This window comes from Terrapene carolina, unplaced genomic scaffold (genome assembly GCF_002925995.2).
Source record: "Terrapene carolina triunguis isolate 2854851 unplaced genomic scaffold, T_m_triunguis-2.0 Scaffold629, whole genome shotgun sequence".
Taxonomy (NCBI): Eukaryota; Metazoa; Chordata; order Testudines; family Emydidae; genus Terrapene; species Terrapene triunguis.
In genome coordinates, this window is record NW_020664980.1 from 4,991,773 (window position 1) to 5,018,143 (window position 26,371).

A 26,371-nucleotide genomic window follows, 5' to 3' on the forward strand; every position below is an offset into this window, starting at 1 on the left:
AAGAGCTGAGAGTGAAATTACTCAATTCTGACAGCTGTTCCTGGGTCCTGATTTGAAATCATACCGGGAGGTATGTAATAATGTAAACAATATAAAGATCCCATATTTTCAATATTTACAAGTTAAATATTTTATAATAAAATCTGGATATCAGGTAGTTCTGTCTAGAACTTTAATCACAGTTGAGCAAGCTAGAATTTATATAATCACAATTTTGATTGAAAAAGATATTGATAAGAAAACAACCCAGATGAAATGATCAGAGAGGGATTAGGACAAAGAAATTGATCTGGATGAGTGGGTCTCTATATGGGAAAGGGAATATACATCTTCAAAGGTTAAAAAACGGAGCATATTTAGTCTTGAGAAAAGAAGACTGAGGGGGGACCTGATAAGTCTTCAAATATGTTAAGAGTTGTTATACAGAGGATGGCAATTAATTATTCTCCACGTCCAATGAAGGTAGGACAAGAAGTAGTCGGCTTATTCTGCAGCAAGGGAGATTTAGATTAGAAAGTAGGGAAAAATTTTTCTAACTACAAGGATAGTTAAGATCTGGGATAGACTTACAAGGGAGGTTGTAGAATCCCCATCATTGGAAATTTTTAAGAACGGGTTAGACAAGCACCTGTCACAGATGATCTAGGTGTACTTAATCCTTCTTCAGACAGGAGTCTGGACTAGATGACCTTTTGAGGTACCTTCCAGTCCTATGTTTCTACGATTATTGGAAACGTGTGACCCCCTCCTCCTATGGAAGTGTGGTATAATGTGGACTGTCTTTGTGATGGAAAAGCTTTCACACCAAGTACTCTGATATGAATACCAGAGTTATGGATTTTCTGGTCAACCAGACATCCTCTGGAATTGGAAGTAATCAGGCAGCAGCGGAGACAGACAGATACATACACACACAAGCAAATACTTTACTGCCTCGAGGCTTTAGCCTTGGGCATAGGCACCGACTCTGTGGGTGCTCCAGGGCTGGAGGACCCACGGAAAAAAAATAGTGGGTGCTCAGCCCCTACCAACAGCCAGCTCTACCCCCTCCCCCCGCACCTCCTGCCTGTCATGATCAGCTGTTCTGCGGTGTGCAGGAGGCACTAGGGGGAGGAGCAGGGATGGGGTGCACTTGCGGGGGGGGGGAAGAGGTGGGGGTGGGAAGAGGCAGGGCAGGGTGGGGGGTTAGGGGAAGGGGTCAAGTGGGGGGCGGGGCCTGGGGTGGAGCAGGAGGTTGAGCACCCCTGGGACCTGTAGGAAGCCAGCACCTGTGGCCCTGGGGCTCAGAGTTTCAGCTGGTGGGTGGGGGTTAGGACTGCAGCCGCAGGGTGAGGGGTGGGGCAGGGCTCCGGGCAGCGGGTGGGGCTCAGGGTCCCCAGGGCTTCTGACCCTCGGGAGCACCACGGCTCAGAGCTTCAGCTCTGCAGGGGATGACAGAACTCGGGGCTTCAGCCCTGTGGCTCCTTTCCTGGCTTTAGCGCCATGGGGGACGCTGGGGCTTGGGGCTTTAGCTACAAGGGGAACACCGGTTTCAGCCCCAGCGCTCCCCTCATTGCTAAATCTCCAGGCTCCGATGCCTTCCCCTGAAATTGTGGGCAGGCCCCCGGGGGGGCCCCGGGGGCCCCCCCCCCCCCCCCACAGGGCTTCAGCCTGGAATGGAGCCATGGGGCTGAAGCCCTGAAGCCTGGCACCCCCTCATGAGGCAGAAGCCAGGAACGGAGCCATGGGGCTGAAGCCCCAAGCACCAGCACTTCCCCCAGATCTAAAGCTGAGCCCTGGTGCTCTGGAGGGTCACAAACCCTGACACACACACACACCCCGCCCCGCCCCCACTGCTGAAGTCCATAACATCTTGTTCAGATTTACTGACATTTCAGAGTTACAGAAAACCTCCATCCCCGAGGTGGCCAGTAGAACCTCAGAGTTACATACTTATTTAGAAATGTGGTCATCCTTTCTGCCATACTTCAAGGAGGAGGGCTCCCCAGCCAGCAGGCCAGAATCCTTAGTCAGGTTCTCTGTACATAACTTGATCCTGAATAAGAACATACTACACTGAATATTGAAACATTGTATTGTAACTTTGCCTTAATAAAAAGTTTAAAAAACAAAACCAGAACAAAGAAATGTTAATTTTGTTGTGGCAAAAGCCATTTATATTTAAAAAAAAAAAAAAAATTAACATGGTCCAGTGCTTTATAAATAGCCTGATCAGCACATTTTTTGGTGGTCTGGAAAATCCTTAACTGGCAGCAGGATGGTAATGTTATGGCCATAAAGTGTTTGCATTTTTGGCACTGAATAGTTCCATATGTTGAGAATTGGGCCAGATCCTCAGCGGGTGTAAACTGGAAGTCAATGGAATTACATCTATTTACACAAGCCCTGGATCTGGCCCACTATTTTAGGTTCCAAGCTGTCATTGTCATTCAGTCCAAATCAATCTAGAATGACAAATAAACAATTAAAAAAAATTAAATGCTGTTTTGTATATAATGCCCCAGTTCAAGTTCTATATATGCTCTTGGGTGATATCATAAGATAGAAAATATAAATTCTGTATGCCACACCGTGTAAGACCATGCATATGGCATTATATAACTGATACCTTATTTTTCTCTCATACACAAATTAGGTTAACTTGACCACATGCATTCCATTGTTGCAGATTTGTATTACATTTAATTTAAAATGTGACCTTCTCCTCCGCTCCCCACAGCATTGAAAGAACTACCCTTAGATGACAACGATAAGATGAAGAAAATTAGCCACTATGTTACAAGCCAAGAAATCCTAACTGGCTTGGCCCATTATAAGCATACGTTTAATCTGTAAAATTTGAGTTTGGATTTCTGACTGCTGTCCAAGTGTGTGGTGTTCATCTGAGGGGTTTTTGATTCAGTTTTATTGCTACTGATCAATGTTTTGCTGTCTAAAATGCTACTAGCCAGCATGACCCAGTTAAGATTGTATTTTGCAAAGAAACAAGAATTAAAGATTCTGTGCTGCTTTGTACATAATTGACACTATCCCACTGAACAAACAGGGGTTCTGAGAAACAACCCATTTTTAAATTTTCCAAACTGACCTCACTGGCTCTTCACCTTTATAAATCTTTTAAGGAAACAATATTGCCAATACCCACTTGGTCTGATAAGGAGACTCATCCAGACTATGGTATGTGGTACCCACCCCACTTTGGCATGCTCAGAACATCAGCTGTGTGATATCTCAAGAGAACATAAACTCTCTGCTATACTGTATGCCAAATGAGAATTTCAAAAACTAACAGCTCAGCTTGCATCAGGAATATTTGTTTCATTGAGTCTAAAAGATTGTCTCTACTAATTCCCCACAATAGCAGTATGCACATGCTCCACATTACTGGGGGATTTATGTTTAAGGGCCCTTCCAATTAAAGATCAGCTGTGCTCATACTATTCATGTTTTTGTCTAATCCACAAATAGTGTGGTCTTTCTGCTAATGGCAAATGTTCAATTTGCACCTGTCCATACTTTCCCTCCTTCAAATCCCTCTCTGCCACTGAAGAAGGCTATTTTACATGACTCTTTGTAAGACAATTCGATTGCAATGTGAAGGCTCTGCTCTGATCCACATATAGATCTCTTAGCCACAAGGTGGATGTCTGCACTTCTTCCATGCTTGGACTTCCTTTGGAGTTCATGGAATGAAAATTACATTATGGGCCATATTCTGAAAACAGGTGTGATTCTGCCCAAATGGGTGCCAAACATGCCCAGGTGTGCTGCCAAAAAAGTCCAAATTCCGGCTGCGAACAGCCTGCAGAAATACATCCATCCAAAAGATTAGATTCTTGCTATCTGAACCTGTAAAGGCCAAGCACCCTGTTCTCTTACAAACTCCACCATAGATTCAGCTGGGATCATTAGATCATCTAGTCTGACCTTCTGCATAACATGTTCCCTGGTGCAATTTCTTCCTCTGAGAGTAGGAGTCAAATGCTTGGGAGTCTGTGTGCAGAGGCCATAGGGTGGTGAGTATTGCTGCGTAAGAATGTGTACCATCCCTCATTAAACCTTCCATGATTCTTGCTAGAGGCCCTGTAGAGTCAGATCTCTGCATGTTTTCAGGGTAGTCAGCTATTCAGGGTAGCCTTCTGCCATGGACCCTGGCAACAGCCCGAGTTTGTGTGCTTTTTGTTCTTGCAAATGTGTGTGTATATGTAATTTAGAGAGACATGTGGGTAAGGTAATATCTTTTATTGGACCAACTTTTGTTGGTGAGAAAGACATGCTTTCACGCTTACACAGAGCTCTTCTTCAGGTCTGGGAAAGGTACTAAGATTGTCACAGTAAATCTGTTTTGAAAGGAGAACTTTGTCCCAAGTGTTCAGCATACTTTTATGAATAAAGACTGGATGGACCGGGGATTGGGAAAAGCCACTATAACAACTGGTTTTTCTTTTGTCAGCCTCAGCAGAGAGGAAAAAGATAGAAGGGGCGACGGATACTGAACTACTCTCATTTCCCCCCAGAAGAGAGTGACAGATATTTGTCTTTTCTTTGTAAGAACAAATAAAAATCTCTTTTGTTCACAACACAGATGATTGCCCTGAATTTAACCCAGTTTCATAGACTCCAAGGCCAGAAGGGACTACTGTGCTCATCTAGTCTGACCTTCTGTATAATACAGGCCATAGAACTTCCCAAAACAAATAATTCCTTTTGAGCTAGCCCTCCTTTCAGGGGAGGGATAGCTCAGTGGTTTGAGCATTGGCCTGCTAAACCCAGGGTTGTGAGTTCAATCCTTCAGGGGCCCACTTAGGGATCTGGGGCAAAATCAGTACTTGGTCCTGCTAGTGAAGGCAGGGGGCTGGACTCAATGACCTTTCAAGGTCCCTTCCAGTTCTAGGAGATAGGAAATCTCCATTTTTTTTTCCAAACTAAGCATTTTATTTTATTTTTTAAAATCTTGATTTAAAAATTGTGTGTGATAGAGAATCCACCATGAATCTGGTAAATTGTTCCAACAGTTGTTAACCCTCACTATTAAAAATGTATGCATTATATCCAGTCTGAATTTGTCTAGCTTCAGCTTACAGTTAATGGATCCTGTTGTATCTTTCTCTGCTAGACTGAAGAGCCCATTATTAAATATTTGTTCCCCATGTAGGTGTTTGTAGACTGTGATCAAGTCATCTTTTAACCTTCTTTCCTTGAGTCTATCACTATAAGGCAGGTTTTCTAGTCCTTCAGTGATTCTCGTGGCTCTTCTCTGAACCCTCTCCTATTTATCCACATCCTTCTTGAATAGTGGACACCAGAATTGGACACAATATTCTAGCAGCAGTTGCACCAGTGCCAAAAACAGATGTAAAACAACCTCTCTGCCTACTAGAATTTCCCTGTTTATGCATCCAAGGATCTCACTTGCCATTTGTTGCATCAGAAGCTCATGTTCAGCTAATTGTCCACGATGACCTTCAAATCTTTTTCAGAGTCACGCCATCCAGGATAGAGTCCACCATCTTGTAAGAATGACCTACGTTCTTTGTTCCTAGATGTATGATTTACATTTACATATATTAAAACACAAATTGTTTGCTTGTGCCCAGTTTACCAAGCCAGTTTATCAAGATTGCTCTGTAACTGTGTCCCATCCTCTTCATTATTTACCACTCACCCAATATTTATGTCCATCCGTCAGTGATATTTTATGTTTTCTTCCAGGTCACTGATAAAAATGTTAAAAAGCGTAGGACCAAGAACTGATTCCTTCTTGTGGGACCCCAATAGAAACACTGTGATGAATCCCCATTTACAACTACATTTTGGGACCTAGCGATTAACCAGTTTTGAATCCATTCAATGTGTGCCATGTTAATTTTGTATCATTCTAGACTTTTAATCAAAATGTCATGCAGTACCTAGTCATATGACTTACAGAAGTCCAGGTATATTATATCAATGCTGATTTCCATAGTTTTGGCCAAAGTCTTGTGAGAATAGCGCACAATATCTTGAATGAAATAAGCTGTTTGAGCCAGAGAATGTTTTTTCTACAAGTAGCATCTGCTACTCAGTCAGACTGGCTCTTGTTGCAGTCATGTGGTGTTTTCCAGCAGGGGATGAGGAATCACACACAGCAGACAGATGCAGACATAACCAAGCCTAGAATTACATGGGTGAGAATGATTCAATGATGTATCTATTCCTCCTCAACTCTTCCTCTCTCCCCAGCTGTTCTCATATTCCAAATGGCAGACCTCATGCCATAGAATGTGGAAGACATATGGAAGCCCTTCCACAGACACAGGATATATAATTAGGCACCTAAATCCATATTAAGGCACCTAATAAGTGGTGTGACTTTTCACAGTGCTTCAATAGCATTTAAGTGGGAGTTTGCCCAGCACCTCTGAAAACCCTCTATTTAGGTAAATAAATATGGATTTGAGTGCCTCGGTCTTAAGTCTCTTGAGTTTGAAGATTTTGGGCTTATTTTTAATGGACCTCTGAAAATGTTGTCACAAAACATGTATGCAAGATAGTAACCTGGTCTAGGAGGAAACAATGTAGACAGGGCATGGGATTGGGAGTTAGAAGGCATGCAGTCTATTCCCAGATCTACCACGGTCTCATTGTCTGCATTTGGACAAATTATTTTATAACTCTGAATTTAGATTTCCCTATGTAATATAAGTGCTCTAAGGTATATAGATAAGTGCTGTTTAAGTACGAAGTACGATTTTTATTATATTTATCCATGTGCACATGTAAAAACCTCAAGTTGTTCCTGCTAACAGATGTCCTTGCCACATTTTACATTTCAAAATGTATACATTTATTAATTATTTGGATATCACTTTTAATCCCAGGTCTTTTTTCAAGTGTTCATTGGAAATTTTGCCTGAAATGTATTAAGCATAAACCTCCACAAAAGATAATTGGACTAAATCTGATCAAATCCTTCTTGTTTCTTTCCACTTAATTGATAACACTTACAAGTTTAGCCAGGCATGTCAATTGGATGTAAAATCTTCAGTCATTATGTCTGTTATTACATGAGAAAGTAAGTGAGGCTTTCAACCTTAATTTCCCCATCTATCTCATAGAGAACTGTAGTGTTCCTTCTCTTGTTAATATAATTAGTCTCAGACATATTAAGTTATGAAACTAAAAATACAGTGAACCAATTATAATGTGTCTTACATTTCGGACATGTAAGAAATAATGTCCATAAAAGTCAAATCCTTATGTCTCTTGTTTTTCAGTTAATATTATTTATAACTTTACTATCCATGTGTTTAACTTTCTTGGGACTTAATCTTGTGTTTCTTCCACACCCAAAACTCTTACTGGATCAGGCACTTGGCTGGCAGTGAAATTTTTAGTTAGTAAAAAGAAATTCTTCCTAGTAAAATATAAATGTTAAACACATAAAATCCCATTTTAAAGGTCAGGGTCACAAAGATGACAAGTGGGGAATTTAATGGATTTATATGTTGTTCTGCCCTCCCAATGTCTTCTGAAGTTCAGAGAGATTCCAAACTTTAAATGATTAACTGGCATTTTCCAGAATACCAGCCAAATGAATGCTTAGCAGAATGTGAAGATATGCCTGCAGTCCTCAAAAGATTAATGAGTCAGATCTGCGTTCAAGAGAGAGAGGTTGGGCCAGATACTGCTGTCTTTGTACAATCAAAACTCCCATTGAAGTCAAGGAAGCACCAACAAAAACATACATAAGGTAAGTAACTTCTGCTTTTAGTTAGTACCCTGGATTCAAGCAAATAGGCCGGATCCTCAGTTGGGGTAATTGGTGTAACCCTATTGGAACAATGGAATTTTTGCCTTTGAAAGAACTGCTAGATCAGACCATTGTCTAAGTTGATGGGTTTCCAAATCATACTGGGCTAAGTCTTGTTTGTTCAGTAGGAAAAGGTCCCTCATTCTGGTTTTAGAATTTAATATTGTAATGCTCCTTCCCTTTCTTATGCCTGACGGCCGTATTATTTATTTAGGCTCCCTGTAATAAGGACACCATTGTGCCTGGGTGTTGTGAGAGAAAACAGAGAGCTGAGCTCTGCCCTTGCTGTGTAACTATATCAACACACCAACAGAAGCCCTCTTTATTTATTTATTTTTTTTAGTATACAAAGAAAGGAATGCATACCTGATGACAAAAGCAGGCCTTAGCTGTTATTGGGCCTCTTCAGCTGGGTCCTTGTCTCCTGGGAACTAAACATCCCTCTTTTGTTTTACGTGTTTCATTTTTTTCCCTGGAAGAGAAACAAATGGATTGCAGTTTGCTGGGGATTGTGTTTTATTAGAGTTTTGCCGTACTGTTTCTTATCAGTACTTAGCTACAGACATGATTCCTGATTGTCTCTCCTAAATGGGAATTATTATTACCTTTAAGTCCCAGACATATAATACTGTTATCTATAGAAGAAGGTGGGATGGTGAGGGGAAGGCAACAGACTTTAAGGCAATAACAGCTTCCAATAGCTGGCTGGCAGTTCTGTCTGTGCTTCTTACCTAATAATGGCCTGATCCTAGATGTCAATGGGCGCAGAACCTAGCCCTAAACTGCATTTCGAGTTGGTGGTCTCATCCAACTGCCAATGGATCAGTGGTCACATCACAACATCTACTATCATCAGTACAACTGCCATTACTTTGGTATCCCTGCTGCCATGGTTTGGATGCCACGGAGACCTCTCTCAATGGTCCCACTGGTTCAGGACTGAGGCATGTTAATGAGGCTGCAAGAAGAAATTTGCTTATCCATGTGGCATCTTCACCCAGGCTAGTTTTAAATGACACAAGAGATGTGGCTTTCTCTACTCCGTTTGGAAGACTATTGAGATTCTGTGTGGTTACTTTAGGTAGGATAGGCTGTTTAGTTAGTGTAGGAGATTGAGAACTAGAAAGCACCACATGGTCTGTCTGTGTTCATTTGTGTGTACAGTTGTGTATGCATATGTGATAATAAACACAACTCCCTCTGAAAGTCTTGGCCCTATAAGTACAGAAACAGTATAAATAAAACAAATCACAGAGGAGCATGTATCTGTTTTCCTTCTGTTGGAGGACTAGAGCCAATACCATCGGTCTGAGCCCCTGAAGTGCACACTAGCAGAGAGCTGCCACAAAAAAAGCAGCTTGGCTGAATGGTGCTGCCTCATACAGGGCGACACAGAACTGCAAAATCCTTGCTCATACACAGTCGTATTCTGCAAAACGTTGAGTGTCTCCTGTGCTGCAGTAGGAGATGTCAGTTCCCATTGGCTTCAAAATGAATTGACAGTCTCAGCACCTCACACGAAGCTCTTAGTACACTGCAGGTTGAGGCCCATAATGCTAGCATCCTGAGGAGGCCAAAGGTAAAAATGAAAGATTTCCTAAAAATTACAACAAATAATTATAGCAAGTCTCAAATTATATAATTTCAAAGCTATCTGCCTCCTCTGGGAACTTTGGTCTGATTTCCTGTCCACATTTAGCTACAGCTGCAACTCTCTCATTCAGACAGTGTTCTATCTTTATGCCCTTAGTCATCATATCAGGTGGATTATGAAGGATAAATTCATCTTTTCTCCCTTCAGGTAGTGCTGCATGAATACAAACTATCTATATAGCAAGGTAAATCACATCGGTTGGAATAGGGCACTTTCCTCCTACAGATTATGATTATCCGAATATGATTACATATTCACAGTATGTATCAAATGAAATGTAATGCCTGATATTTCATATATGATGTATTGCCTCAAAAGGGAATTTGTCACATTCTAGGCTTAAATTTTTCCTTTGCCTAATGTCATGGCACTAATTTTAGTTATAACTCCTGAGACCAGCTTAAACAATTTGATCTCTTTAATAGGATTTAAGCTCTTCAAACATTTGTACTTGATTATGTTTTCCTTTAGTCATCATTTAGGCAAATTTATTCTTTTGATCATATCTAATAAACCAATCCCTCCTAACCATTAATATTCTATTGATCTGCTCTGTGAAGTTCCTCTAATTTATTGGCCTCTTTCTTGTAACATAACATCCAGAATTGCACATAATATTCCAGTAGTCTCATTGCGGGTAAGTATTGGCTTTATTGGCTACCATATGGGAAAGTTAAGGGGACCCTATACTTTCTGAGCTGCAACAATTTCAAGGTTAGATGATCTGAAATGTAATTTGTTAAATGTCCTTGATCTTTTGGTCACCGGATGAATCAAGTGGCTTCTGTTTTACCAAATCACTTCAAACTCAATAATATATACTATCCCAAACCTTGTGCTTCTACCCAGCATCTTCAAATGTGAGTATTTACTCCACTGCCTATAGACCAGGAATTAAGGCAGCCTAAAGCTGTAAATTTTCTAATATCGTTCTTTCAACTTTTTGTCTTCTGTAACAATGAAGGTAGGACTGTGGGGCTAATATTAAAGTATAAAACACTGTCCTGCAGTTTTTGGAATGAGCAGCCTCTCTAGCTGAAGCTATTCAAGAATTAATGTGTTTAGGTTTTTGCTTTCAATAGAACAGAAGTTGTACGTCCTTAAAAGGGAACATGTGGGAAACTTGTTTGATGTTTGTTTTTATTTTCTAATGGGACGTTGAAATATGACTTGATTGTTCAGACTTAAAGATTCATGAACTACTTCAGTACCAGACAAGTATTTAAAACAACACAAGGAATTGGTGGTCATGTTCTGGTTGATAAACCCAACTCAGTTTTTAAAATGCTGTCCTCTTAGAAAACCAAATTTAAACTCTGTTGAATATGAACCGAGGTAAAGGGACATTCCTATCTGCAGACTTCATAAAATCATTGTCACAGGCTATTCTATTCTATATAGGTTTTTATACCATGCTCATTACCGGGGTATCTGAGCGCCTTCCTGTAGTGCATTTAGTGATGTGTCTGAGGGTAGGTCTGCACTGGAGCTGGAAGGTGTAAATTCCAGTTCAAGGAGAGATACCTGCATTAGCTCTGATCAAGCTAAAAATAGAAGTGGCATGAGCAGTGTCACGGTCTAGCCACCCCAGTACGGGTCTTGGCCAGGATTGTACTTAGGGTCGCCAGCCCCTCCCATCACCCATACTGCTGCCTATATCCTTCTGTTTCAATCAGAGCTAGTGCAGCTCCTCAAGCCCCAGTACAGACATATCCTGACATATGTCTCTTGTGGCTTATTCTCTCATCCTCTCCCCAGTGAAAGAATTGTGTATGCAGTGGAGTGTTTTGGTTAACAAGGTTTTTTTTTTTAAGTCACTTTGCTATGTGATTATGTTAGAGAAGGAAGCGTGAACAAATGCACCTGGCACTTGGAGTGTAAGGTGGAGAGGTTTGTGATGGTCCTTTGTTCCTGGGGCAGTTCATTCCACAGTCTGATCAATCCCAGGAAAGTTCTGTCTCTCACACAGATAAGAACCTTATTCTTATTGACAAGAGTTTCATTGTGCCAGCCAGAGGAGCGGAGTCGGCAACCCTGCCTTCATCCCAGAGTTCTAGGTGGTCTTACAGGTCAAAAGACTCTTCTATTCACTTTCTATGCATTTGCAAACCCACACTCCTATTCTCAATTACACACATGTGCCTGGGTAATACTCACCTAGGGGGAGGAAAGGAAGGCAGCACTGTCTCCCAGGGCCACCCAGAGGATTCAGGGGGCCTGGGGCAAAACAATTTTGGGGGCCCCTCCATAAAAAAAGTTGCAATATTATAGAATACTATATTCTCGTGGGGGCCCCTGCAGGGCCTGGGGCAAATTGCCACACTTGCCCCCCCCCCCCGGCGGCCTTGCTGTCTCCTGGAAGTCAAGAGACTTGGATTCTGTTCCCAGCTCTGAGCTGTTGTATGACCTTGAGCAAGTCACTTCCCCTCTCCGTTCCTCTCTTCCTCTGCTCACCCTTTGTTTTGACATTTAGACTTTAAAGTGTCTAGGGGCAGGGTGTGTGTCTATGGCTATGTCTACACTTGGAGGTAGAGGTGTAATTCTCAGCTGTCGTACATACTCGCACTAGCTCTCATTGAGCTAGAGCGCTAAGAATATTAGTGTAGTACTAGCATGGGCAGTGACAAGCAGTGACATGGGCTAGCTATGCTGAGTACAAACCTGCCTGAACCCAGTGGGTCTGTACTCAGGGCAGCTAGTCCATGCCACCACTAGCTGCTGCCAGTGCTACCCCAGCTACTACTACTGTTTTTAGCACACTAGCTAGTGTGAATGAATCCCTATATGATTGTGCAGTGGCTAGCAAATCGGGCCCCTATCTCAAGTGGGGCATTTAGTCACCATTGTAATAACATTGTTCTTTTTATTGTTGTAGTGGTCATCATTACAGTCAAAGCGGGTGAGTAGATTTTGTGTCTGTGTTAGTATATTTTAATGGGGACAAACTCTCCTTGCAGCTTTGCCTGAGTGAAGAATGATTTAAAAACTTAGTGAGAACCTTGGGATTTGGCCCATGATGCATTTGCAAGGCTTGTTAAAATAATGGGCATTTAATATTGCCATACATCTACAAAGTCCTGTAAAAACATTCATTGGTAGAAATTACTGAATAACTACAACATACTCCTGCTCTAATACAGTGATCAGGGATTAACTCGAGTAGGAAGGATTCCAATGAGAAAAGAATAAGTATGTCTGTGAGATCAGTATTTCAATCTTCCGTCCTACTAACTAGGTTGATTTACTAGTCAGTGTAACCATATCTGTGACGTCTGTCATTAGGAAACCTTTTCCAGCAGTGTTATTCTGTGCCTGTCAGGCTGCTGCTGTTTGGATGATCTTGGGGGAAAAATAGGAAATATTTTTTATTTTTACTCTGCGTTTGTGCGTCCGCTGACCTAGTTTTCGAAACCAACACTCTCAGCAGCCATCTGTAGCCCTGCTGGTGCCAAGTAATGAAAATAACAGTATAAGGTAATATCCCCAATGGGTGATTTAAGGTTTTTACAGGTAGCGGTTGGTATTTGTGTTTGCAGCATTTTACCCTCATTTTGAGTTCTGGTTTCTTGAGCATACGTTAAAGCAGGCTACACAGCCAGGTGTGCATAAGATTTTGAGTGTTATGGGATAATGAAAAAAAATCTTGACTAGAGTACTTAGTGGATTATCTTTTTCATTCATTTATTTTCACAATCTCTACTGTTATGTGCCCATCTGGCCTGTTAATTCTTTTTACCTGCTCCTTTTTCACTTTATGCTTGATTAAAATCTTCTTCATCAGGCCGGGTAGCAATCAGTTTGTTGTGTTTGAAGTTGAAGGAGGAAAAATGTTCAACGTTGTTAGGAGTCATTTGGACTTAAAATTTGGCTGACATGTCTATAATTATTGAAAACTTAACAGAGGTGACTGAAATAAAGAATAGAATAAAGAACTACCTCACAGTGCAAAGTGCTAGTACTGTGGGCAAAATCTCATCTCATATAGCAGTTGTACACCGTTATTGCACATTCTACGCAGGGCCGGCTCCAGCATTTCTGCCACCCCAAGCGAAAAAAAAAAAAAAAGCCGCGATTGGCAGCGGCAATTGGGGGGAAAAAAAAAAAGCCGCGATCGGCAGCGGCAGTTCAGCGGCAGGTCCTTCGCTCCTAGAGGGAGTGAGGGACCTGCCGCCCCCGAATTGCCGCAGGTGCCGCCCCTCTCCCTTGGCCGCCCCAAGCACCTGCTTGTTAAGCTGGTGCCTGGAACCGGCCCTGATTCTACGCTCCTTCCACCAATGGAGGTCAGTGTCATTCTAAGTAACACTGTAGGAGTGCAGAATACATACTAAAGATGTACAGTTCAGGTAACAGATTTATAATGTAGACTGAACAGGCAATTTTTGGCCTGTAGTAACAGTGCAACACTGCCATACCACCTTGTGGTGCTGTGATCCTGTCAGAGTTCACAAAGTAAGCATGCACTGTTGCCAGCTCTTGCAATTTTTATTACGAACTTTGTGATATTTCATGTGTTGTTTCTTAAAGCCTGAGCTGCAGGAATGAAAAGATTGCCTGAGTATCTTGGCTTTCATTTAAAAAAAATCTAATTTTTAGCTGTCATGATCATAGAGAAAAACTTAAACGTGAAGCGAGTGCACTCTAAAGGGACAGAAACCCTAAGGCAAATAAAAAGACTGGCTGGAGGCGAGGGGGGAGCGGGCAGAGTCAGCGCTGGTGGGGGGGAGCCCAGGGCTGGGGCGGCAGGGGGTGCAGGTGGGGTGGGGGAGAGAGCCCAGCGCTGGGGCGGCAGGGGGTGCAGGTGGGGTAGGGGGAAGAGCCCAGGGGTGGGGTGGGTGGGCGGCCAACAATGTTTTTGCTTGGGGCGGCAAAAAACCTAGAGCCAGCCCTGTTCGCATGGACCTGTTGTAGCCAGTGTTGCAAGATATTTACATGCCAGATGCACTAAAGATTCATATGTCCCTTCAGGCTTCAACTCCATTCCAGAGGACATGTGTTCATGCTGAAGACGGATTCTGCTCAATAACAATCCAAAGCAGTGGGTTCATTTTCATTATCTGAGTCAGATGCCAGCAGCAAAAGGTTGATTTTCTTTTTTGGTGGTTTGGGTTCTGTAGTTTCCGCATCAGAGTGTTGCTCTTTTAAGACTTCTGAAAACATGCTCCACATCTCATCCCTCTCAAATTTTGGACGGCACTTCAGATTCTTAAATCTTGGGTCGAGTGCTGTAGCTAACTTTAGAAATCACACATTGGTACCTTCTTTGTGTTTTGTCAAATCTGCAGCAATGTTAAAATGAACAACATGTGCTGAGTTGTCATCTGAGACTAGTCTAACATGAAATATATGGTAGAATGTGAGTAAAATAGAGCTGGAGACATACAGTTCATCCCCAAGTAGTTCAGTCACAAATTCAATTAACGCATTTTTTTTTAATGAGCGTCATCAGTATGGAAGCATGTCCTCTGGAATGGTGGTTGAAGCATGAAGGGGCATACGAATGTTTAGCATATCTGGCACGTAAATACCTTGCAGTGCCAGCTACAAAAGTCCCATGTGAACACCTGTTCTCACTTTCTGGTGACATTGTAAATAAGAAGTGGGCAGCATTATTTCCCGTAAATGTAAACAAACTTGTTTGTCTTAGTGATTGGCTGAACGAGAAGTAGAACTGAGTGGACTTGTAGGCGCTAAAGTTTTGCATTGTTTGTTTTTGAGTGCAGTTATGTAACACAAACGTAGCTTTTTTTTTTTAAGTTACACTTTCACAATAAAGAGATTGCACTACAGTACTTGTATTAGGTGAATTGAAAAAACAAAATTTCTTTTGTTTATCATTTTTACAGTGCAAATATTTGTAATCAAAAATAATAAAGTGAGCACTGTACACTTTGTATTCTGTATAATAATTGAAATCAATATATTTGAAAATGTAGAAAAACATCCAAAAACATTTAATAAATTTCAATTGGTATTCTATTGTTTAACAGTGTGATTAAAACTGCGATTACATTTTTAATTGCAATTCATTTTTTTGAGTTAGTCACATGAGTTAATTGTGATTAATCGACAGCCCTATAGGCAATGTTTTTTGAAAAAATTTCAGGTATTTCTTTTTTGGTCTACATATTGGAATCATTCTGTAATTGGCAAATGCTACCATTGTGTTTAGTGGCAAGACTTGGCTTTATTCATCCCACCGGTGCACAGGTACAAATGACAGGATTCTGCACAGGAGGGCCAGCTGTTGCACCGTTTGCACTGCTATCCTCCCCAGAGCTTCAACCAGGGGTAGGAAATTCTGTTCCTCTCCGAGTCATTGCCCATGTCCATTCCACTGTAGGTGTGTGCACATCCTGTGCATAGTTGTTGGATATTTTTTTCCCCTCAGCAGCATCTGTCAGGGTGGCATGAGCACCCTCTGCTGCCTCACACTACTGTGCGGAGGTATAAGGGGCGGAGCTTTCACTGAGCCCCCTCAGTTCCTTCTTACTCCCTGTGATGATTGTTGGAGCCTGTGTTTTTGCAAGTCCTTTCCTCCTTCCTCTTATATATAGCACCCATTTTTGCCTAGTTTAGAGCATGTAAAGCTATATTTAGAAAGTTAGGTTTTAGTTTTTAAGACTTTGGTTTCCCCAGTTCCCAACTGGGTGCCAGTTTGTGCCTTGGTCTCCAGGTTTCAAGTCTTGTCTCTCTTGCAGCAGACTTATGCCTGTGAGTGAGCTGCACCCTTCCTGTCTTAAATGCCTGGGGGAATCACGTGTTAGTGACAGATGTCACCTTCATAGGGGGTTTTAAGCCCCATCCCAAAAAGGACAGAGCAGCCAGACTCAAGTTCCTTTCCATGGAGGCGGCTCTTCGTCCACCCTCAGAGCCTTCCTGCTCAGATCAGGCGCTGAACAAACTGGAATCTATGACCAGAGCTCCCGTTTGTTCCATTCATAGCGGCTGTTCTTCATCCCTGGTGCTGGAAGAAAAGCACCGAAATAGCTGTAAAAATCTGGCCATAAGTGACATACTGAAGGGCACCTAGAAGCTCGTGGCAGGACAGAGAATTGAACCCAACTCTCCCAAGACCCAACATGGTGCCAGACTACTGATCTATCCATAGACTCAGTCGGTGCATACTCCTGAAAAGCCTTCAGAAGAGAGATTTTAACACTCTTAAAAATGATGAGCTCCACTTCCGTGTTTTCCAGCTTTGGTTGTTGGGTATATTATTCCTTCTTTAGTCAGGTAGGTCCGGGAGTAGGATAGGCCTTTCACCCAGATCTCAAAGGTATGTAGGCATCTAACTCTCATTGATTTCAGTGGGAGTTAGGCAGCTAAATAGCTTTGAGGATCTGGGTCTTTGTGTCTGCAAAACTTTGACGAGTCAGTCATCTCTGTTGTAGGTGCTTGAAAATTACTGGTAATAAATTGTGGCTGTTTGGAGACAGATTTATGGTAGTTTGTGACTTATTTTATTTTTTTAAAAGAGCCTGAATTGCTGCTTCCAGAAAAATCTCAAATTAACAAACCCAGGGCTGTAATCAGGAAGTTCCTATATGCCCTTTACACTCGACAGACAAGCAGTTTCAGAGGTCAGCACGATTTACTTATCAAAATAACCCACATCCTCTGCCTGCTTTTTCTCTTCACTAAACTATAAACAGTGTTCTCAGTCTTTACTGTAGTGACTTCACCATCGCCTGCTCAGAGAATGTGGTGAAGTCAGTTTCAAAACAAGACCAGGATTGCTCCAGGGCGTCTTTTATAAAAAATTAAATCTAGCCACAAAGGGGGTGAACATTTAAAGGATGCTTTAAAAGCTTTTCCAGTTTTCCCTGGAATTAGTGCTTTTCACAATTTGAGCCTTATTGCCCAGGAGGTTCTGTAATTAACCATTTGGCAGTTCAAGTAGGAGTGATAGTGTTCTTGGATTGGCTATTTTGGGTTATTTTATGGATGGCCTCTACCTAAAAGTCTGACATTTTCATCCTGTTAGAGTAGGAGTCTATATTGTGTAATATAGTGCTGGACTGGAATTGTTTTTCTTTTGTATATCTCTTGAGTGAATGTATGCACTGGCTGTGGAAAATTAGGGTTTTACTGCAGGAGTTCTGATTTAATCAAGCTTCTAACTGCATTCCTTCCATACAACTTTACAAACAGTAAACATTAAAAAAAAAAAAAAAAGGCAAACCATAGAGGGTAGCTATTATGTTTCCCCAGAGCATCCTGTGCTGACATATGTACAGTCCCTTGCCCTTCCTCCCCACCTCTCATCCCAGAGAGTAGCACATTCTTCTTTTAAGGAGCTGAGATGAAATACTTTCAATTGCATTTAATTAACTCTCAGCTAGTAATGCTTCCCATGGCTGCCTTTGAACCCTGCCTTGGAAAAAGATTCCTGAAACCCAAAACTGTTGGCTGGCTTGGTGCAGCCTCCTCCTAGGAAAACCATGGGACAAGGGTGGTAGATCTTCAGGGTCCTCTCTCTGGAGTGACAAAGGGCCTGAACACCACACCACGGGGAGTAATTACATTTCTATGGGAAACAAATAGGACCTCTGCATACTAGCTCCTGATGAGTGTCGCTTCCACCTGCTTCTTCTGATGCGTTCCCAGATTCATGGAAGTTTTCAGTTCTGTTCCCACAGCAAAGCAACAAATAGTGCAGGAGTCATGATCACTGGTCAAATGGATGGCCAAAAATGAAACTCTAATTAATAATTGACTAGCAAGATAAAGAAATATCTGTGGTTGCTGTTTGCTTTCCTTGCCTTTCCAATGCAGCACCAACACTGAGCATGGTGGAAGGTAATCAATCAAAGAACAGTTTCCACTTGTTGAGCAGACAAATCACAGAAGAAAATGGCTTCAGAAGCTGGATGGTATTTAATCTCTGTAAACTGCATAGTGCTGTCCTGCTGATATGAAACATCCAAGTCACATGACAGTGTAGGAAGCTACTTCCCTGACACCTATCTGAAGCCCATTGAAAGGTGTGTTGGGTCCTGTTTTTAGAATTTCTCAGCCACAGTCTTTCAGATCTTTTCCAAAGCTGGACTGTGACCATAATGTGTTACCTCGGTATTTTGCAGTGAAAGACTGGAGGTTATAACATTTGAACAATCTAGATTCCCTGGAACCAAAGGTTCAAAGCCTGAGAGGGTTAATTCAGTCCATTATTCACCAAAGGCAGGTCAATCAGATACCAGTGTAGTGTGTGTATGAGTATTTTGGATGGCTCCATCTTGTCTAATCTCTCTATTTAGAATGCATCAATCACTATGATATGTACATCCCTATCTGTTTTGTGCAGACACTGAATAACAGAAAGTGGAGCTCCAGTTACTCCATGTTGCCCAGTGTCTCATTTGCTGTGAATCTGGGCAGAGTGAAGATTCAGCTGATCCAGAGCCTAAGAGATTCCTTCATAGTCTGTGAGAGAAAGTGGTGGTTCTGTGAGATCGTAAAGTGAAAAGGTTTGGGGGCCCCTGTGACGCTACCCCAGGAAGAACAGAGTAATGGGGGTAATTACAGAGACATTGCAACAGAAGGACAGAGTGGGGAGAATGGCAAAAGGGAAAAGGAAACTGTGTTTTCTGTAGAAGTACCTTATCCACATTGAGGCGTAACTTGGCTCTCTGCTCCAGTATACCTGCTGCCAGAATCCATTTGCTACCATTCAAAGAGAGCTTTGCTGGGGCTCTTTGGAAACTATAAAAACCATGTTTTGAAGTGTTTTGCCTCAAGAGCAAGGCTGACTTTAGGGGCATGTAATCACAGGAAGCATCACCCACTTGGGGGCAGAAGCTGTTGATGACAAGAGTCTTGACCTTTTTCACTGGAAAACATGTGACAATGACAAATGATTGGACTAGATTCACAAGGCTAGAATGAAATTTACCAGAAAAAATTAAACGTCAGAGTTGTTGAAACCATCACTGTTCCATGAACCCAAGACTGTGGGGAACAATCCTGCGCACAAGGTGGAGAAAGATGATCTAATAGGGCATTTTTAGCTCTTATGTTGCTCAATCTAGTACAGACGCAGGAGCTCTGCTTGCAGGTTTTTATTACTGGGGGTCATCTCATGACTGCAGGGCTGGGCCTAAATCTGAGAATATGCATTTATTTGCATGGTAAAGGGAATCCAGGTACATGATAAATAGTGAAGAGACGGTCTGGCAGCTGGAGGCATATGAGTACTTTTTTGAAACTTTCTATAAAACAGGTTAAACATAGAGGCCATACCCAAGGGAACCCACAAGGGCTGATTACACTGTGGGTTAAAAACACTTAGTTTTGTATGGAGACCAATACATCAGTGCCCTACAGCACCTTTGTAGCTAGCTGTGTCCTTGCAGTCAGGCTGCAGTGCAGCTATAAAGCCCCTCTGGGGAATAACCCCAGCATAAGTAGCCTCTCTGGTAAGCACTAAGCTGGTTTTGCAACCTCCCCAGGAACCACTGCCTCAAGAGATGTGCTGGGGGCAGGAGGAAATGTGGCTGGGGGAATTCCTATGCCTCAGCTATTGCCTAGTTGCTGCAAGGAGCAATGAGAACTGACCTATAAATTAGGGCAGGTTCTGGATAAGGGACGTGCAATTTGTCTGCCCCCTAGTCCCTGCACTGGCGCACAAGGGGAATTCCGCTCATAGAAAATCCAGCTCCAGGAAACATTGGTTATAGTTGAAACTATCTGAGAATTCCCCTTTGTAGTGTTTGAGCAGCTGGAAAAATAAAGGTGAATGCAAGTTCCTCAGAAATAACTTGGTACATTTGGAGAGGAAGAATTTTGAAAATGTACATAAAAACGTTTAAAAAAAAAGTAGTGAGGGCTTCTTATCTTGCAAAGTCTTGACATTGAAATGTCAGGCAGAGGGTGATGTTTTCCATTTCATAAGTTGGTTATGCAGTGATGACACCTGAGTTGTTTTCTCATGTCTGCCCACTGATTTGCTGTGCGATCTTGGGGATTACTCTCTCGGTGCCTGAGTTTCCCAATCTCTAAAATAGGGATAATAATAGCTGATCTCACAGGGTATTGTGAGGCTAGATTAATGGTTGTAAAGTCCTTTCAGATGCTTGGATAGAAGCTGCTACAGCAGTGTAAAGTATTACTGGGAGTGAAATGTCTTGGGTTGCCTCTGAGATTAATTTGTAAACCACATGACTGGATGAATGAGACTTCTCCTACTCCATCTACTGAAAAACTTTCATGTTCTAGGAAGCAAGGCAAGGCCAACTGACTAGGCTTTAGCTAACTTATGCAGTCGCCCTTATTATTGCATGTCTCCAGTGAAGCTCCAAAATTACATTGCAACATACCTACATTTCAGTCACAGAGATCTCTGTCCCCCAACCCCCACATTTTAAAACTTTTATTTAATTTTATTTTTTACTTTTCTGTTCTGTCTGTCTCATCCTGGTTTTCAGTGATAGCCGGTGCTGTAGAGTTGTTATTTACGACCTGTTATTAAACCTGCATTGTCATATCTAATTGATATGCTCATACTAGATTTAACTAGTGGAACACTTTGTTTCATTTACTCTTTTGGAAACCAGTGATAGCAATGTGTAGCAAGAGATTAGGTATAAATGATTATGAAGTTTACAGAACTGAGGGATGTGGGAAAATACATTCCTCTGATAAGTATTGTACTGAGGTACCATTCTATTGTAATATTTGTGTGTGTGTCTGGGTTTGGATTTGGTTGTTTTGTTTTCTTTCTCTACTGAATGTTCAGAGGACATTGGATAATTACACTAGTTTCTTGTCCAAGTACATTTATAATGGTGTTTAACAACTGGATGAAATACACTGAAGAAAGAGAGACTTTGGAAAGGGGTAGTTGTCAAAACAGTGAGGCTGTTAGTAAGCCATTAGTTTCCATTAGGCACTAAATGTGATTAATTAGATAATGTTTATTCATTGCTCTTAACGTGTACAAAGCACTATATAAGTGCTCAATATTATTGTTAATAATTGCATTTTGTAGGCTGGCAACTTGGCTTTGAAAGAACAAGTCAAATACAACTGTGTGGCTACCAAATTATACAAAAAGTGTCTTTTAGTTAAAGAACAGGACTAGAAGGAGGGAGAGCTACCCAGTCATGCTACAATTCTCTTTCCAATCATGCTGTAATTTCATGCTGTGACCTTGGGAAAGTTGCCTAGGCCCAGATCCACAAAGGGATGCTGAGCATCACAACACCTAATGTTTAGGTGCATAGGAAATCATTGGACCAACAAAGAGATCCACAAAGCCTGAGTTAGGTGCCTGGGCTCCCAGTATAATGAATGAGGAGAGAGAGGGGCCTTATAGACTGATCCACAAAGCCAGCCAGTGGGAGACACCAGCCAGAGAGGTGTATGCTAAACCCTGTCCCTCTCTCCGAGATAGGTGCCTGTGTCCCAGCTGCAGGGACGCACCAATCTCTCTGCTAGCGATCCACATTTGGAAATCCCTCTCCTGGAGTCAGGTGGCTAAGTCATTTCATGTGAGAATGAGTTGGGCACCAGCCTCACATTGTTATAACCAGGGGCGGCTCTAGCTTTTTTGCCGCCCCAAGCACAGCAGGCAGGCTGCCTTCGGCGGCATGCCTGCGGGAGGTCCCCGGTCCCGCGGATTCGGCTTCATGCCTGCGGGAGGTCCGCCAGTCCCACAGCTTCAGCGTACCTGCCGCCGAATGCGTGGGACCGGCGGACCTCCTGCAGGCATACCGCCGAAGGCTGCCTGACTGCAGCCCCCACAGCGACCGGCAGGCTGGCCCGCGCAGCTTGCCGCCTCAGGAATGTGCTTGGATCGCTGGTGCCTGGAGCCGCCGCTGGTTATAACTTTTAGCCCAGTGGGGAGAGAACTCACCTGGGATGTGGGAAACCCAGGTTCACTCGCCCCCTCTGGCAAAGGGGAAAAAGAGTATTTGAACAGGGGTCTCCCACCTCTCAGGAGCATGCTCTAACCACGGAGCTAAGGGGCAGGCTGATGTGAGGCTCCGACAGTCTCCCCTGTTCTAGCTGTTCCCCTGTGGGTAAGTAATGAAAGAGCGATTTGTCCAGAGACAGTGTGAGAGTGACTCTATATAGCCTGCTGGTTAGGGCACCCACCTGGGACACCCAGGGTCCAATCCACCAGCACAAAGGACTATTTAATTATTTATCCACAGGGGGACAGCTTCAACAGGAGGGATGGAGGGAGCCCCACATCAAAATATCCCATAGCTCAGCAGTTAGAGCCCTCTCCTGATGGGTGGGAGACCCCTCTTCAAATCCATTCTCCCCTTCTGGCAGAGGAGGGAATTAGTCTCCCGCATCCCGGGTGAGTGTTTTAACCACTGGGCTAAAAGATAAAGTGGGTGGCAGCACTGCCACCTTTTCCTTCAGCCAGATTTTGAATGGGATCTGATCCAGTAGGTGGCCTCTGAGCATGCCTACCAGATTGGGCTCCGCAGGCAAGACAGGTGTTTGCCCACCTATCTTCCTTGGCTTCATGGATCGCTCTGGGGCTTAGGTGGGAGACAAGCATCTGGATGTCTAGAGTGAGGCACGCTCAGCGGCAGAAACTTAGGCACGTAGGGAATCTAGGGAACTTTTACTCTGAACACTTAGATGCCGAGTTAGTTTTGGCATCTGCAGGGTTTGGTGGCAGCTGAGCAGGAGTTTTGTGGAGCCTAAAACTGGGATTTAGGTGCCTAAGTACCCTTGTGGATCTGGGCCTTAGCCTCTTTCTGCCTCAGTATCCACATCTGAAAAACTGGGATAATAGTACTGTCCTCACTGTGGGATTGTGCGGTTTGTTCAGTCTCTGTCTGTAGAATGCTGCGAGAAGAGGTGCTGTAGAAAGGCAATGTATTATATATTATTGTGAGCAGTGCTCGTAGGTGCAAACTAAAACTTCAGAGAGATGCAGACAGGAAACTGTTTTCAGCAGACCTGGTTTATATATCCAGATTCCTAAATCACAAACATCGAAACCCCAATCCTTAGTGTCTTCTTTTGTGCTGTGACTAAAATGGTTAGTTTTCACAGTGGACTCTGGTTATGAGCAGTCCCGATAAAGACAACTTTCGGTTACTAGCAACGTTTTTCCTGAGAATCAGTCCCATCCCATTGACTTTAACGTTAACAAGTTTTGGATATTAGCAACTGCCATGCCACTTATTGACAACTCTTTTCCAAAAAAAGAAAAGGCCCTGGCTGCAGGCAGGTTTGTGGGGCTGCAGCCCAAGAAGGAAGTGCTAAGACATGTTCCTATGCTTCCTTCCCGGGCTGCAGCCACATAAACCTGCCTTTTGCTTATTGGCAACTTTCAGATAATAGCAACCTTTTGCGGGGAACTGACTAGTTGCTAATAAGCGGCATCTGCTGTATTCTGTTAGCTGTAACTATGTGTTCACACCCCTCTGCTCTTTTTTTTTTAATATATATTCATTTCTCTCCTCCCCCCACATCAGAGATGATAGAATCCACTAACTGTCACATGTGTTTACCATCCCATCCATTGTCTAAAATAAGTTGGAAATAATGTCTTGGGGACATTCTCCCCAGATTCCAGAAGGCACCAAGACTTTTGAATAACGAAACAAGAGACTCTATCCCAGGTTTTACATTAAGCCCATTGTATGATAGGATACGCCTTTGTGAGTGGAGTCAGGGCAGTGTGACTGCTCATGCATTGTAGTCCAGATTAATGAAGCTCATAATGTCCAATCTCAAACCTCATTGAGGTCAATGGAAAGACTCCTGTTAGCTTTAATGGGCGTAGGATCATCCCCATAATACATCTCTATCAAGTCTAAATGCCATGGTTTTAGTAGTTCCTCAGTAACCGTGGATGCCATGTGGTAGGAATCTGTGGTGAGAGCAGGGCCGCAGTGGTTTGATTTAACAGGACTTTTGTTAAAGAAATTGGACACTAGGCATAATCAGCCTGGTGAATGTGTTTCTATCAATCCATCCTGAAATTGGAGGAGAGAAGAATGTTTGTTTTGACGGCAGTTTCTGTCTATGGAAAGGATAATGATAATATGGAGAAGCTGAAATCTGCAACCTCCTTTTTGCTGGGCCTCTCAGACTGATAGAGCCAGTCATTAAGTCTCTCAGAGTAATTTTCTGTTCCAACTAAAGAAAATATACACAGCTGCTGGAAAATTACTATTCTTTATAAAACCAGATCACTTTATTCCAGTTTTCTGCTTGCCTGCTCTCTTCCATAGACTTGAGAGAGCTTTTTTTCTTCACCCCAAGCTCTAGTAAAAGTCCAGAAAGACTGTTTCTAATCCAAGATCCTGCTTATTATATCTTATGTCTTGACTATGATTGGTTTGGGAAATATGCCTGGGGATGGTGGTGGTGATAGTTGTCTGTTCAGACCATATCCGATACAAGCAGATTGCACACTGTTATTTACATAACATACGCTGCTTCTAATGAACGTGGTTTTCAATCCATTTCTTGAGTTCTGCATAGGCTGTGCTGACTGATCTTTACTGTTGTTAATTTTCCTGGAGCCAAATAGCATATTTAGTCAAGTCAATGAAAGGGAATGTTCAACCAGCTACATAGACTCCACATGTTCAAGCCTGGCCTGTTTGTTACCCCACTGTCCTGCCTTAATACATAATCCAGTGGGGATCCCAGTACAATAAATTAAGATGTCAGACTAGTTCAGAGGGATTGTGGGAATTTCATAGCCTTTCCTGACGTTCCCATATCAATCATGCCTGCTTGGCAGTGAGGAGGCAGCCATCAGCCAGTATCTTCTGAGACTGCTATTACTGGTAATCCTCCAGAATGTGCTCTAGTCTAGAGTCACTAGTGATGCAGCTACCTCTCTCCCTGAAGACCAATAGGTTTGTCTCCTTGTTGCACATTAATGTATATGGGAACTGTGACGTTGCACTCTATATGATTTTATGAAAATATGCTGATGAGTGTGAATATAATGTAACTAAAATAGGCTTCATGCAAAAGATCTCTTGTAAGGTATCATTACAAAGCTTATAATCTACTGAGCGTGGTCATCCTATTTGTATAAATGTATCACTCTTGTATCTGAAATTAGAAATATGAAATATAACTCTGAGGTCCTATTGTAGTTATGCAAAGTGTGGGCCATTAATGGTGGTTTGGAATCTTAATGGCTCCCATTAACCAGGACGATTGACTGTAGATGGCCCTGTTTTACTTGTAAGTCTTCCTGTATACGTGTGTGTGCTGGCAAGTGGGTAATGAAGTCTTACAGTGACATGTGATCATGTCACCTGAACTGGAATCCATCTTTAACCTGGTGTTTTTCCATTGAGAAGGAGGGGTGGGAACCCAGAGGGACAAAGGATTCCCATCTTATGCAAAAGATATATAAGTGGGTGGAACAGAACAAAGATGGCCATCATGAGAAATCCCCTAGCTATCACCTGAGCTGGAACAAGGGCTGTACCAGGGGAAAGGATTGTGCCCAGACTAGGAAGGTGTCCAGTCTGTGAAAGAAATGTATTGAAACATCTCTGAGGGTGAGATTTTATCTGTATTCAGTTTTATTACTGTACTAGGCTTAGACTTGAGTGGTTTGATTTATATTGTTTGGTAATTTACTTTGTTCTGTCTGTTACTACTTGGAACCACTTAAATCCTACTTTCTGTATTTAATAAAACCACTTTTTACTTATTAATTAATCCAGAGTATGTATTAATACCTGGGGGGGGGGACAAACAGCTGTGCATATCTTTCTATCAGTGTTATAGAGGGCGAACAATTTATGAGTTTACCCTGTATAAACGGATTTATTTGGGGTTTGGACCCCATTGGGAGTTGGGCATCTGAGTGTTAAAGACAGGAACACTTCTGTTAGCTGCTTTCAGTTAAGTCTGCAGCTTTGGGGCACAAGGTTCAGACCCTGGGTCTGTGTTGGAGCAGACTGGTTTGTTTGGCTCAACAA

General features: G+C 42.5%; 1 protein-coding gene across 2 annotated transcripts in view; it reads left to right on the forward strand.

Annotated features, from left to right (window-relative positions):
* SHROOM1 (shroom family member 1) overlaps nt 1-26,371 on the forward strand; it is a 72,414-nt gene that overhangs the window by 3,392 nt on the left and 42,651 nt on the right. For both annotated transcript variants that reach the window (XM_024209036.3, XM_024209038.3), the window contains exon 2: nt 7,562-7,732. The gene's annotated coding sequence lies outside the window, so the exon portion shown is untranslated. The remainder of the gene's footprint in view (nt 1-7,561; nt 7,733-26,371) is intronic.